Source organism: Natator depressus, chromosome 22, assembly GCF_965152275.1.
Source record: "Natator depressus isolate rNatDep1 chromosome 22, rNatDep2.hap1, whole genome shotgun sequence".
NCBI classification, from domain to species: Eukaryota; Metazoa; Chordata; order Testudines; family Cheloniidae; genus Natator; species Natator depressus.
Genome location: NC_134255.1, coordinates 4,146,198 through 4,160,857, shown reverse-complemented (window position 1 = coordinate 4,160,857; position 14,660 = coordinate 4,146,198). Strand labels below are relative to the sequence as shown.

The 14,660-nt window shown below is 48.7% G+C and overlaps 1 protein-coding gene across 7 annotated transcripts in view; it reads right to left on the bottom strand.

The window, feature by feature from the left end:
• Positions 1–14,660, bottom strand: part of ST3GAL4 (ST3 beta-galactoside alpha-2,3-sialyltransferase 4) — a 178,042-nt gene that overhangs the window by 81,142 nt on the left and 82,240 nt on the right. Inside the window, exon 1 of one of the 7 annotated variants that reach the window (XM_074936876.1) lies at positions 10,385–10,461. The exons of the other annotated variants lie outside the window; for them this stretch is intronic. The gene's annotated coding sequence lies outside the window, so the exon portion shown is untranslated. Of the gene's footprint in view, positions 1–10,384; positions 10,462–14,660 lie in introns of those variants that run through there. 7 annotated transcript variants of the gene reach the window in all.

The following is a 14,660-nucleotide window of genomic DNA, read 5'->3' as shown; positions in this document are numbered from 1 at the left end:
AGCTGTTACTGCAAGAGCCAGTTTAGAAACAGCAGGTAAGAGTCAAAGAAGGACCAGCAAGTGTGTTCCCTGCAGGAAGGGCCCAGCAGCCATGGTGCAGCATGAAACAAGGCCAGCTTCTCACAGCGGTATCCGGGATTTCCAGAAGAGAAATGGTGGGATGCAGTGAGTTTGTTGCCCAGCATCATTCTCATTCTCCTTGGGAGTGGAGCTTTGGATGACTCTAATTCTATGTCTCCACTGAGAGTTGTTCTTTCCCTGGCTCACTCCGCCCCATCAAACCTCATCTCCCTGCTCTGAATGGGGTGCCACTTCAGTGTCTCCCCTCCCCATATTTTTAAATAGATCATCTATGTTTACTAGACCGCCCCGCTTGGAGAGGGCCAGAAACATAGGCAGCGCAGAGATAGCCTTCAAGGTCATTAGACAAGTATGTGAATCCTGTCCCTGTATCACATCCTGAGCCACCTGACATCCTCCCAATCCAACAACCCGTTTGTGAGCCAGCCATTTATCCACCCTGCTAGGCAGCGCTCCTCGGACCGCTCAGCAAGCCTACCCCATTCTACGATCCAGTACCTTTGCGACAGTCATGACTAGAATTAGATCTGTCGCACTGCCATCAGCTGCCCATTCAGTTAGTAGCTCAAAGAGAGCATGATCTTGTTAACCAGGCCCCCTGCCCACGCTAGCCATTACCGCACAGCTTAGCTCTTCTCCAGTTACTCGCCCACAGCAGAGAAACTCATTTAGTGCTGCTGGAATGTTTCAGAGTGACATCACTGGAGTTTAATTGTCCTGTGGATGGACAGAGAGCAATGAAAGCCAGAGAACCGCAACAGTGCCAGCTTTCCATACACACACACACACACACACACACCCCCCACCCCACAAAGCCCTGCTCGAACAGGTTTCAATCCAGCCTGGGAGGGACCCCTTCTAGAGGAGTTCCAAACACTCAACTCATTCCTTCTGGTCTTCCTGCCAAGACTGGAGTTAAGGGAGGCCAAGGAGAAGGACGTGGACTTGTGCCACTAGAAGAAAGAAACCCAGCTCGTTTCACATGAACACCAAACAGCCATCAAAGTAAAGAGTCTATAACAAGGGGGTGACCAGATCACCAGTAAGCCCTTAAGGGAAACATGCAGCTATCCAGGTCTCAGTGGCAAACAACTCAGGAGTGCAACATACATGTGGAAGGTACGTATCGATAGAGCACTGTTTGCAAGGATTCCAGGCAAAATACAACGTAAGCAAAGCAACCTAAAACCGGCCTCCTTTCCGTAGTCCTCAGAGTACAGCAGAAGTTCCCCCTAGCAAATCCCAGCTTCACTCTGACAAATATGAACGCTTAGAACACCAGAGGAAGCAGGTAGCAGAGGTTCCATCACAGCAGCCCAGGGCAGGTTTGGCTCAAGTCCCCACCGCAGCAGTGCAGGACGGGAGATGTTACCTAATAGCTTATAACACCACCTGTGTTGTATATAGTCAATGTACTGTAACCAGGCAGGGGGAACATACTCTGAGTCTCATTCCAACTGGGCTCTGCTTTTTACCCACTCAAAACAGGATTCAAACCCTCAAGCCCAGAGGCTGCTCCATAAACTCTGATCACACGTTGCTCCTTGAGCCAGCTGCTAGTCAACTCCAGCTCCGGCCTGCACGTGTTACCTGAGTGACAGGCTGCAAGAAGTGTGGTGCCCCTGAGGCAGTAGCATGTGTGGAATGCAAAGAAGACCCCGTCTGGGCACACACATCAAAGAACAAACAGCTGGCCTGCACACACCACATGGGAAAATGCAGAATATGACCTCATCCCTGTAGCACTGGGATTTGCTAACATTAGAGAGGCAGTGGGGTAAATGACAAGAGAATCCAAAGAACGGGAGCGCGAGGATGATGAGGATAGATGTGGAGGAGGCTGAATAAGCACTTATGGCATTTTTCATCCTGAGATCTCAAAGCGAAGGTAGCATTATCCCCATTTTACAGAGAGGGAAACCAAGACAGAGAAACGTGAGCAACGTGGCCAAGGTGACAGCAAATCACTAGCAGAGCCAGGAATAGAACCCAAGCCCTCCTCAACCTGGCGCCCCATCCAAGAACCCGTGTATCGCAGCTGCAAGCTGGCAATCAGCTGACACGATCCATCACAGAAGCGGCTGCATTTCATTGGTCAGTGGAGCGTGTCAGCAGGAATCAGATATGTATTACTCACATAACTGTTATGCAAATATTGTCAAGGAAGAGCCAATAAAACCTTTTATTGCACACCACGATGGCACCAATAATTATCCTAGGGTAATTTTCAACACAACATTATTGTTCAGCTGTTCCTCTGAATCTCCTGGGACCTTTAGTTCCAGCCTTTGGTTTTACATATCTCCCAAGATGACCCCTCACTGCCACGTCATAGGGTCCCTGCATGCAGTACAGGCTCAGAAGGAAAGAGTGCCACTTAACAGGTACCAGCCGGCTCTTCCTAGAAGGCTAGACATGTTCCCCCAAGGTTCCCACTGCAGCACTGACCAAGCTGGACTCTGCTTACCTAGGGAGGAGCTGATAAAACAAGAGCCAAGGGGAGCTAACTTGTATGCAGACCCAACTTTCTCTTGCACATTACGCGGTGTCTTATGACGGTCATGCAATGAAAGTTCCCATTGTAACACCCTGGCGCGCCGAGTTACAGCTGCTCTGGGAACCTCATATGACTTCCAGGAAGCTCCAATCTCAACCTCAGCGTGGCATTAATAAATACAGCCCATTAATACGCTCACAACACATGCACGCACATGTGAGATCCGCTATGAGGACTTCTTGGACTGGGCTGCAGTGAAAACAGTCCCCAAACAGGTTACACATCTGGAATACTGAAGTAACAAGATTCCATGATACAACAGCTGGTCAACACCATCAACATTAAGGTCTCAGTCCTGCCAGTGGCCCCATTAGCAAGGATACACCACACTGTAGCTGATTGCTAACAGTTCCTCTTGAGCACACTCTGCTCTCTTACTCCAGAACTATTTTATAAAGAAGGGGGAAGAGGCTATGGATACAAGGGCCAAACTAGCTCCCATTACACTTTGGAGAGCGAGTTAACGCTCGCTCTTCCGCTGCATGCTGCAGCAGCCTGCCCGCCCTCCTAGCTTCTGCTTGCAATGCTTGTCTCAGAGGAGTTGAAATCTTCCAGAGGGCCAGGGGACGGAGGATAACAACTGGCTGTTGAGGTCATGGCCCATGATTGCGAATGGGCAAGTCCCACAGAGAAGACAGGGTTTGCGGTATCCCATGGTTACGCATGGCAAACACACCGTCTAATGGTCAAAGCAGAGCACTGGAGTCAGAACTCCTGGGTCCTATTCCTGGCTCTGCACGGACTCACTCTGTGCCCTTGGGCTTCCCGCTGAGGGAAACTGAGGCACTCTAGCCCCGCCAAGTGGTGTTCTCCTTGACGTTAATGCTGCTCCAGTTACTAACCCTCCGCAAGTGCCCAGCCTCAGTGGGAATTAGGGTCAGGGTACAGGTGCTCCTGCTGCAAGCAGGACATGGCCTGGCATCTTTATTGGCTACACGGATACAGCTAGACGAGCGAGCAAAACAAATCAGCTTAGCATAATGGATTTACTGTCTGAAATCCAGCTCAGCCCTAATCAGTGCCCCATCTCTACCCAGCACCAGCCATGCTCGCTTGGCAAGCAGAAAGGAGCAGCTTCTTAGAACCACCACTAATTTGTCCTGCTCCAGCAGAGGTCACCAGTGCTCACACATACACACACCGCCAGTGCATGGTGGCCGGATAGGGAGTGCAGACTGTCTCGGGCATGCCGTGAAGCATGAATTAAAGTCGCTGTGCGGAGAAAAATCTCCTACTTGTGCATTTCCAGTTCAGGCATTGCAAGTGCATACCTGGGGTCCTCTCTGACTCTTCTAAACCAGTGGCTCTCAACCTTGCCAGATGACTGTACCCCTTTCTGGAGTCTGATTTGTCTCGCGTACCCCCAAGTTTCACCTCACTTAAAAACTACTTGCCTACAAAATCAGACATAAAAATACAAAAAAGCGTCACAGTTCACTGTGACAGAAAAAGCACAGACTTTTTCATTTTTACCATATAATTATAAAATAAATCATCTGGAATATAAATATTGTACTTACATTTCAGTGTATAGTAAATAGAGCAGGACAAACAAGTCATTGTCTGTATGACATTTGAGTTTGTACTGACTTCACTAGTGCTTTTTATGTAGCCTGTTGTAAAACTAGGCAAATCTCTAGATGAGTTGATGTACCCCCGGAAGACCTGTGTGCGTACCCCTGGTTGCAAACCACTGCTCTAAAGCCTTTACTTTCATGCATTTCTAGAGGAGAAGTGAAAAAGGAAATGCAAAAACAGGCATTAGCAAAGACAATATATAGGCATTCTCCAGAGAATGCCACACAAATGTAAAGGGAGGTTAACGTTCTCACGTTTTACTCTGCATTAATTCTGGTAAATTTCAGATCATCACTTGACTAAAATAGATTTGCCTTTTCAAGGGAAAAAGCCCTGCTGTGGGCTGTAGAAGAGGTTCTTGGAACTAAATTACAAGGCCAGTATTTTTAGACAGAAATAACTAGAAATTCCAGACTGCACCTGGCATATAGGTTGAGTTAATGCTACTGAAATGTCTATGGTGTCACGAGAGACTTGCTTAGGGAGCGTTCCCCTTAAAAACCAGGCTAAAGTAACACATGGTGCCCAGCATCCCATGGGCAGACACTGAGTCTCTTGCACTGAAGATCACAGAGGTCCTGCCTCGGGGGCTGGCTGACCTTTGCCTTGTTCCAAAGTGCACACATTATTCATACAGCAGACAGGGTGGGAGTCTCCAACCCTTATGGGTAACCACCTGTGATAAATAAGGGGGGGAGGGGGAGAGGAGCTCCCTTTTATGGGCACCCAGCCAGCCAGCGAGCTATAAAATCCCAGTTAGTGGCTGCTCTCTACTTGCTTTACCTGTAAAGGGTTAAAAAGTCCATAGGTAAAAGGGAGGCAGTGGGCACCTGACCAAAAGAGCCAATGGGAAGGCTAGAACTTTTTAAAATTGGGAAAAAACTTCCCCTTTGTTGGTCTGTGTTGTTCTTCCGGAGAGCAGGAAGGGCGAGGTATGAAAATCATCAGATCCTACCCAGAAACTACTCATTTGAAACCCCCGATATGTCAGTAGGTCAGGGAATGTCTAGGAAGATGCGATCAGGTTCTCTCCTTTTATTTCTTTATGGCTTGTGGACTCTTCTGTGGTCACCCCAGGTGCTTTTGTTTTGCGTGTAACCTTTAAGCTGGAGCTCAAGAAGCAATCTTGATGCTTAATCCTTGTAATTGTTGTTGTTTTTTAAACCTATCAAAAAGCCTAAGCTCCAGATGTCTTTTCTTTCTTTTTGTTTTTAATAAAATTTACCTTTTTTTAAGAACAGGACTGGATTTGTGTGTCCCTAAGAGGTTTGTGCACGTTGTTTAATTACCTGGTGGCAACAGTTGATTTCCTTCTCAGCTCTTCCCCACAGCGGGGATGAAAGGGCTTGAGGGAACCCCACAGGAAGGAATTCCCAAGTGCGCCTTCCTGGGCTCTCAAAGGGGTTTTTGCACTTGGGAGGTGGCAGCATCTACCCATCCAAGCTCAGAGAAAAGCTCTAACCTTGGAAGTTGAATACAAGTATGGAGTGGCCAGTATTAATTTTTAGAATCTTTGCGGGCCCCCACCTTCTGCACTCAAAGTGCCAGAGTGGGGAATCAGCCTTGACACCACCCCATGGTCATAACCCAATTACTGACTGTGTACACAAATAGCTAGACATCTGAAATATTGCCAAGCACAGAGATCATCCCAGAAGTCCACCTTTACCTGGAACACAGGTGGGAGATCAGTATCCAAAACAAGCAGTTCTGAGGAAGGGCACACAGAGGCTGAACGCATGCCTGGAAAGGACAAGTACTGTGTGAGCCACATCATTCAGCAGGGACAGAAGGTTTCTCTCACGCAAGACCCTGATCCCCTCTCAGGTTTACCAAGGCAGGCTTGCTCACGGCAGAGCCCAATATAGCCCATTCAGCCACACACCCAGGCATGCCCTAACCTCAGCGCTTTCAGTCCAGCAGCTGCATTCTAACCAGACATACCCAGCACCCCTCTAACGGCAGTGTGACGGGTGCGTTCTGCCCCATAGCAAGTGCTTTGTACCAGGCAGCCGAGGGGCTAAGTCCTGGATGTTGTTACGTGACCTCACACTCTGTGTCTCAGCCAGGCCCAGGCCCTGGAATAACGAGGCAGGCGGAGCTCCAGAAGTAGAATCACAGTTGTTTATCCCTGGCAGAGGGCACAACGGCACCTGCCCTCCCGCTGCTGGAGTGGCTGTACAGCAGTTTCTACCCCGCCCCAGTCGGAAGCATCTCCCTACTGTGCACATCCTTGCAGAATAGCTTCCTGAGACAAGGATCTCCCCTCCCTGCAATCTGGGAGGAGCCACGCTGGTTAGGGGCTGCCTATGCCGGGTGCCAACAGCCACCAAGCCAGCGCAGTCACTCTGCTCCACCGCGGTGGTCACCTGGCTGAAGAGATGAGTTTGGTTTTGGGGGTGACGGGGTGTTGGACTCTGCAATGTCTAAGATGGGGGTAGGCAACCTATGGCACGGGCGCCAAGGCGGATTTTCAGTGGCACTCACACCGCCCGGGTCCTGGCCACCGGTTCGGGGGGGCTCTGCATTTTAATTTAATTTTAAATGAAGCTTCTGAAACATTTTAAAAACCTTATTTACTTTAGATACAACAATAGTTCAGTTATATATTAAAGACTTATAGAAAGAGACCTTCTAAAAACGTGAAAATGTATTACTGGCACGTGAAACCTTAAATTAGAGTGAATGAATGAAGACTCGGCACACCGCTTCTGAAAGGTTGCCGACCCCTGGTCTAAGAGGAGCTCCACTCGCCCAGCCCCAGCTAAAAGGAGCTGGCAGGCAGGCTGGGGGATGTAGTTTTAGTGGGGATGTTGATTTTTAGTGGGTGTTGGTCCTGCTTTGAGCAGGGGGTTGGACTAGATACCTCCTGAGGTCTCTTCCAACCCTGATATTCTAGGATTCTAAGTAACATTACAGACTCCAGGATGAGCTATCAGAGAGGGGTGGGGGGGGGTGTATTTTATTTTATTTCTGACCTTTGTTCAGCTGGTTAAGAACTATATTTGTACAGCTTTCAGAGAAGCAGCCGTGTTAGTCCGTATTCGCAAAAAGAAAGGGAGGACTAAATTTGTTAGTCTCTAAGGTGCCACTAGTACTCCTTTTATATTTGTACAGCTGCTGCAGGGGAGAGGGTGGGGAGGGGCGGGGAATTAAAGCATGAAGTTTGAATGAATTTCTCTCTCCCACAGCCTAAGTGGAGAAAAAATAGAAACATTCAACGCTGGAAAAGAGAGGAGAGACTTGGTTCAATATTTAAAGAGTTCAGAGACACTCCGGAAGGAGTTTTTCAGTTTCAGCCCCTCAGGTTTGAGAGCTGGGATCTGCGCGGGAGGCGATTTCACAAGTACAAGCTTCACCAGCTCATTGTTAAACATTCGAAAATGGTTTTTAAATAGTCATGGATTCCAAGGCCAGCAGGGACCATGGTGACCATCTGTCCCACCTCCTGTATGACGCAGGCCAGAGAATGGCCCCGAAATAATTCCTAGAGCAGAGCTTTTAGCCCAACCTCCAATCTGGATTTTAAAATGGCCAGTGATGGAGAACAGACATAGTGACACATTCATCTACGAGGGAACAACGAGGCTAGTGGCAAGGTACAAGAGTGCAGGCAATTTGTTCAGGCCTCCCACAACAGAGGCGGGGTTCATTTGTAACAGGACACAATGGGATGAAACAGGCAGGATCCATCTGACGTGGAGTCGACACTGCACGGCCAGATTGACGCACACGAGCAGAGCTGCGTGGAAGGGAGGGGGCAGGATTGGACTAGCAGGGGTGTTGCAGGTCAAGATTGTGGGACATCAGCAGATCTGCGGGGGAGCTCGTGACCGGATTCAGAGCTGTACCAAAGAGCAGGGGACTAGGACAGCAGAGGGGCTGTGGGTGAAAAGTGATGAACTATCGCAGAGCTGTGTGGGAACCAGTCACTCTCCCCCTGATGTGGTCTTCCCCATTGCTCCTTTCTTTACATTTCTTTACCCTTTCTGATCAAACCTAGCCTCAAGTCCTCCAGAGAGTTTGGCTGCCCTCCCTTCGAACCTCTCCTCCTGGTCTCTTTGGCACCGAGTCATCAGCAAGGCCATGCCCAGCATTCCAGGTGCAGGCTCGACACAGATACAGATTGATTTGGAGCTCATCAGTGCCAGCTGCAAAAGGGCCGCCAAGGAAGGAGAGAGAGTTTAGAACTCCGGCAGGTTTGCTGCTTTGCCAAGGAGAAAGCCACATGCGATATCCAACCTTCCCCATGGGAGAGCGAGGCCCAGATCCTCAAAGGTTTTAAGGTACCTAACTCCCATTGGAGTTGGACACTTAAATACCTTTGAGGATCCACTGGGCCTGAGTCTCCAGAGGGAGAGAGATGTTAAACCCACCCTTTATACTTGGTCTGACTACGAAGGAAATATGCCGGCTCTTCGGTAATGGGTTTCCAACTGGACTCTTCTTTTAGTTGGAGGCTGTTGCATATTGGAATTACCTGCAGGGTGGGTTCCTGGGATTGGACATGCAGGAAGGAGATTTGCATAGCAGATCCCAAAACAAAAATAAGCTCATTGGGTGCCCAAACAGCAAGCTCCCGGATCCTGCGGGAGGATCTGGGATGGAAGGAGAGATCAGGGACTGGCATTACACACATGCTCTTTGCCCCAAGGAGGGGCCTGCGGCAGCCTCAGAAAGGATGGTCTGTGGCTGAGGCTTTGAACTGGGTGGGGTTCACAGCCCAGTCAGACAATCCTTCTGAAAGCTTGAGGGAGCCACACAAGGCCACATTCCAGGTGCTCAGCACCTGCACTTGGGGACAGGTTTTCAGAACAGTTCAGCACCCATCATCTCTTTCGAAGAGACACCTCTTAATCAGTGTGATGTATCTGTTAAACCGGAATAACAAGCCTGTCCTACTTCACCGGGTTGTTGGAAACAATCACACACAGTAAGGAGCGCAATGTGCAAATACCAAAGTGACAGAGGCCACATAAGATCCCCATAGGGGTTGGGAGGAGACCAGAGACCTGCATAACTTTGTTTTTTCCCTTGAGGGGATGGGGGGGGAAATTCCTTTGCTCAAAGGAAAAAAAAAAAGGAAATTTTTTGGGTCAGCACCAAAACTGACACAGTGAAATGTGTTTATGATCAACCATGTTCCATACGAGAGGGTCGAAAGGTTACAGCACACACCTTAAGAAAAATTTCCACTTACTTTTTGGTTTGTTAGACTTTGTGCTATGGAAAATTGCAACAATGAAGAAGGGGAAGATCTTGTCCAGAAAGTTTCAATAAAATCAATGTAATAGGACAGCCCCTCCGCCATTTCCACTGCAGCTTTAGCATGCTAGGGAGCAGGAACAGTCGCTCCGTCAGTGGGTGTGAAACTGATGTTACAAAAAATCCACATCTGCACCAATAGGAAAAGAATAAGATACATAAAACCGAAATGTGGTGCCAACACAAATCCCACCGCTGACACCTGGAAACTTGAACTAGTTATCTCAGACTTGGTAAGCTCGCTTCTTATCTACAAGGACAACCCCAAAAAAAATCGGCAGCAAGGTGGATCACTTCCACAGACATTCAACCTTGAGGTCCAGACTGGATCGCCTCTCATCCCACAGCCTGGGCTTTGTACACAGGTGACAAATCTAAACATACACATGCACACAAGCTTCTGAACATGCCTAGATAAATAAATGTGTTAGTCTCTAAGGTGCCACAAGTACTCCTGTTCTTTTTGAGCATGCCTAGAACATCCTGAATTCTCCGAGAATCTGCAAGGTCTCTACCATATTGTTTCCACCCACACAAAGATCTGTTACACTGCCATACCCTTTGGGTATGTCTACAGTTGGAGCGGGGGCTGTGATTCCCAGCCCCAGATGTAATGCCCTGCCTTCCTCCCCAATTCTGAAATATTTCTTTATAAACATTGCATAGCACTCCAAGTTTATGCATCGCTACGCTGTGGTGCAAACTACATTGCTCAGCTGTGGTGCTAGCTATAAATAGAACAGATGTATCTTTCTTGCCCTGAAGTGCTTTAAGTTGTCTGGAAAAAGAAATTAAAAAAAGATGATACAAAAAGCACACATTCTGGAATTTTTACGATCAAAAAGGTTTTGTTCATCTGAGTTCATTTTGCTGCATAGATGCAGTTTCACCAGTTTTATACACCTGCATTTAGCATTCCTGCAGAGCGTGCAAAAGGAATCACTCGAGCCTTGCCCGCAACACTCCTCCAATCTGGACGGTGTTCCATGCTTGCCTGTGGGACAACCACCACATTCCCTTCACTCTGTCAGACCAAGCCCGTCGCTGGGCAACGTCTTCAGGTTTGTGAAGCCAACGAAACTTCACCAATTTACATCAGCTGAGCGTGTGGCCCCTGGATTCCAAGCCATGTTTGCACAAAGCTCAACACTGGCAGAAAGTTAGAATTTCACATTGTTTAGGGAGATTTTAGGCTTTGCCCAACAGATGGTCAATTTCACGTCTTCCAGGAAATCTCCAGTGACTGCGGACAGCACTGTGAATGCAGCCTCCCCCTGGCAGATCCTGCAAAGGAAAAGGCAATCAGAGCTCTGTGTTTTCAGTAACGCAGACCCTGGGAGTAATCCACTCCCACCAGGGAAAGAGGGGCCAGACTTTGTAGTCACCCCAGCAATGCAAAAAAATCCTTAAGCCCTAATTGGTGAAAATGGTGTAAAAGGAAAATAAAGTTACTGTTTCTGGAGCCTAGTTTATTTCCATTTTACTAGACAACATTGGGACTGTGTCTTTACTAGCCGCAGCATGTAATGAAGTCATTACACCCACAGATCAGAAACTAAGAGATCACAGGAGGGCTTTTTTTTAACCACTCAGCCATGGGCACGTTCCACATTCAGAAACAGGCTGTGTCTAAAACACCCTCCCTAAGCCTGGCTTACAAAGTTAGGTCTTATCCACAGTTTGTGCATGGAGAAACTGAGGCACAAAGAAACAGAGACATGCGCAGAATCACCCCTCTCCTCTGCCAAATTCCAGGGGGCAGGGAGGTGAGGAGAAGCGTGGGCGCTGGGCAGCCTGCAACCTCCACTCTCGCAGGACTCCTTCCACTCACTGACCCTCAACTCCATGCCAGGGAAAGAGCTGGCTCAAGGACTAGTACAGATGGGGAGAACTCCTTGGAAGGCCAGGAGGGAAAAGGGCAGGCTAGCAACATGACACACCGGTGGGAGTTCGGCCTTGGGGGCGTCAGCTTGCTGTTGATTTCACCTGCTCTCTCAGCAGGGACTGGCTAAAATTAAGACAAAACACCACTGGGCTCGACCCTGAAAGCCGGGACACTGCAGCTTGTAGGGCACACAATCCCTAGCCACATAGCTTCTCTGGGTTATCCCATTTGCTCGTGTTGGCCCTTCTGACACCAGTGTCTGTTCCTTGTGCTGAGCAATACAAGGCCACAGTCACCTACCTGCTAAGTCAGCTTCCCGGTGAAAAGAAATCAGTAGTGTGGAATCTGGACTTATTCTAAGTGTAACTTGTCTTCTTTATACCCATCCAACAGCCCTGGAAGGAGATGGTCAAACAGCATACAGGGCAATCCCCTCTACTGGGAATCACAGCCCCACACCAATGCCTTGTTCCCAGGAAGCAGCTCTGCCCCAACAATTTACTCTAGTTACATCCTAATACAGAGCGCAAACTCTCCTGCGGCTCACACAGCTCTTTCTACACAGAAACGGACCGAACTAAAAACTAAACAAAACATGTCTTCCCAGGGATGAACATTTGCTCTCATGCTAAGAAAGAACTTGAATGACTAACAGCGCCACCTGGTGATGCCTTCTATAACTACGGATGACAATATTTCAAACCTCTTTATGCCATGTAAGCCCCCCAAAGCAGTTTACAGATATTCGTCGGAGAGACAGGCCCTATCTAGAACCGGGACCCTCCCAACATGACCTTAGGTAGGAGATACAGATCCCAACTCATGGCTCATGAATTCAGATGTAAAATTGCCCAATGAAGTAGACCCTGCTCTGTGCTGCTCCTCTCCAGCAGGCTGGGAGTACAGCTTGCTCCTCACCGTGCTTGGTCACTGAGGGATACAAAGACTCCTCAATGTTGGACCACCCCATAGCAACACTGCCCTGAGACTGAGGTCTGTGATCCAGCAGCTCCAGCTCCATGCTCTGGTGCTACGTAGCAGGTCTGGAATTACGTCTCAGACGGCTGCTGTAGACCATCGCTTAGCATGCACACGGTAGCTTTCATCCCAAGCAATGCAAAGCTCACACAGCACGGCCCCATTTATTGGTCAATCAGTTGGTGCATGTGTTCCATAAACAGACTGAAGAGCAGTTTACCCGGCCTATGTAACTATGTAATCGATGCATTTTCACATGGTAACGTCAGCATGCTCAAACAAACAGCCACCGGACAATTTACTTAGCAGGGATTGGCACTGCTGCGTAAATGAAACGTGTCCTGAAAAGCGTGGCTTGGAAGCTTCAACAGATCCAATAAGCGTGTGCCAGCTGAAAACAGCACCACAACTAGTTCTCACATACACACACACCCCCTTGTAAACCTCATGTACGTCAATGCAATAAACACATCAAATGAGAGGGATCTGAGACGTTGGGGACACTGGTGGAGCCACCGTTGAATTATGAAGATCCACCCAAAGGGCGTGCCAGTATAAACTTTATTCTACCCCACTCAGTGACATGGATTTATGATACCACCCCAGCTTCACCCCACATGGAAACACAGTCACCTCTGCAGGGAATTGCAGCCGCTCTCAGGTACACGACATGGGAGTTTAGGGCAGGGAATGAAGAAGAAAACCAGTTCCACTTGAAACTGCAGGGGGAAGCTAAGATGGAGCAAGTGGGGATTTGGCCAGGACCCCAGGGCAAGCCCCCCATCGCTCATGAAACATGCCATTGGATCCTTAATGTCACAGGTGGTCAAGGCCTGAATGTTACATTTCATCTTAAAGGGCCACAGAAGGGAAACTGGGGTGGGTGAACCAGTTGGACTCAATACATCCCACCCAGCAAGCTTCTTTAATCTGTCACTAGCAGCTGGTAAGTGCATCTGGAGTAAGCATCTGGAGTAAGCAGCCTCCAGGGCATTGGAATCTATTCTACTCTATGGGTTTCCATAGTGTAGTGGTAATCAATTCACCTAACACGCGAAAGGTCCCCGGTTCGAAACCAGGTGGAAACAGATCGTTGTCCCTTTTCGGGGAGGGAGAGCTCTGTGGTTTGAGCATTGGCCTGCTAAACCCAGGCTTGTGAGTTCAATCCTTGAGGGGGCCATTTAGGCTATATTATTCTCAAGCCTCCCCAGGAAAGGGGGTGAAGGGGCTTGGGGGGATATTTTAAGGAACAGGAACTCCAAGTGATCCTTTCCCTTTTTCTTTGTCTAAATCACTTGGTGGTGGCAGCATACTGTTCAAGGACAAGGTGGAATTTGTGCCTTTGGGAAATTTTTTACCTAAGCTGGTAAAAATAAGCTTCAGGGGTCTTTCATGCAGGTCCCCACATCTGTACCCCAGAGTTCAGAGTGGGGAAGGAACCCCCACAGCGCGCCTACAGGAGAGGGAGGAGCAGGGACGGGGCTCGCTCAGAGAGTACTGTACTGGTGGGTCCCCAGTATACATCGTTTCAGTATCCGTCGCCCTTTTCAAGAACACAACCCTGACGTATACCGGGGACCAGCAGCTCCTCTAGGGACTGGGTACAATGCAGGTTTGGGGAGCTGAAAGCTGCGAGTTCTCTTCATGGTGCTGCATGGGGGACAACAGAACTTGCTGGTGACCACGGCGAAACCAGCAACTGTGGTCCTACAGCCTGTAGCCATGCTACCCCCAGCCGAGATCACATGAGAGGGGTCTGGCTAGGCTTTGACTAGGGGGTTTCCTTGAAATCTAAGAGCTAAACTGTTGGGCAGCGCTACCCTGAAGACACCTTAGACCAGTAGGAACAGGCAGGTGCTGCGGAAAGCGACGCTCAGGTTTCAGGCGGTGGTGCTCTTCCCACCAAGCCAGTGCCCCAGTGCCACGGCACCAGAGGACACTGAGCACCCAGCTCTCTGATGACCCAGGACACAAAGGTCCCGACAGCTCGTGCTGGGGTGAGTAATTAATTGTGGAAGTGAAATCCTAGTGAAGAAAATAGAAAGGGGCATTAACTCTGGCAAGTGAAGTACAAAAATATAATTAGGAAGGCCAAAAAAAAAATGTGAAGAACAGCTAGATAAAGACTCAAAGTAATAGTAAAAAAATTTTAAGTACATCAGAAGCAGGAAGCCTGCTAAACAACCAGTGGGGCACTGGACGATCGAGATGCTAAAGAAGCACTCAAGGACGATAAGGCCATTGTGGAGAAACTAAATAAATTCTTTGCATTGGTCTTCACAGCTGAGGATGTGATTAGGGAAATGTGTTAGGGAG